Genomic DNA, 1,042 nt, shown 5'->3' on the forward strand with positions numbered 1-1,042 from the left:
TCAGAAACAGAGGGGTTTATCATAGCAGCCCAAGATCAATGCCTACCTACAAAGAACTACCAGGCCAACATATTAAAGAACGGCAGCTCCCCATTATGTCGTATATGCCAACAACAAAATGAGACCATCGATCATGTTGTCTCCAGGTGCAGTCTGCTTGCGCCTACAGAGTATCTCAACAGGCATGATAGAGCTGCACAATATATTCACTGGGTAATATGCAAAAACCTGGACTTGCCCCATGATAAAAACTGGTGGGAACACAAACCACCCCCAGTACTTGAAAATGATCACATTGCACTCCTCTGGAACTTCACCATTCAAACTGACAGAAAGATAGACGCAAATAGGCCAGACATCATACTGAAAGACTTCAGACAAAAATCATGCCTCCTCATTGATATGACTGTCCCAATTGATATAAACGTATCTGTCAAGACCTACCAAAAACTGAGCAAATATAAAGATCTTGAAATAGAAATTAGCAAAATGTGGAATCTGAAGACGAAAACAATACCTATTGTCATAGGTGCCCTGGGAATGACAGCGAAACGGGCTGATTACTACCTAGCTCAGATACCAGGAAACCCCAAAATGGCTGAAGTCCAAAAGATAGTGCTCATGGGAACTGCCCATATCCTACGTAAAATACTGTCTATGTGATCTCAAATTTTAAAGCAAACATAATTTTCTTATGGTTTCTTAAACATTCACTTGAACAAAACTGTACAAATCCAAATATATGGTACCCTAGGCATAACACCTACATGAACTTCTAACTTGTTGTCTCTTGAGGTCTCTGGGTGAGACTTGGATCCAACTTGTACAAATGCAAAACAAAAGTCAAACATAAAATAATAATAATAATAATTAACAGAACTGGATGTGTATATAACTATTAAGGCAAAACAATCAACCACCTCTTATACATGGATGATCTAAAACAGTACGCTACAAATGATAAACAGCTGGAAACATTACTGTAGACAGTACATGGATTTACCAAAGAAATAGACATGAAATTTGGCTTAGAAAAATGTGC

This window comes from Octopus bimaculoides, chromosome 1, assembly GCF_046866305.1.
Source record: "Octopus bimaculoides isolate indiv1 chromosome 1, ASM4686630v1, whole genome shotgun sequence".
NCBI lineage: Eukaryota > Metazoa > Mollusca > Cephalopoda > Octopoda > Octopodidae > Octopus > Octopus bimaculoides.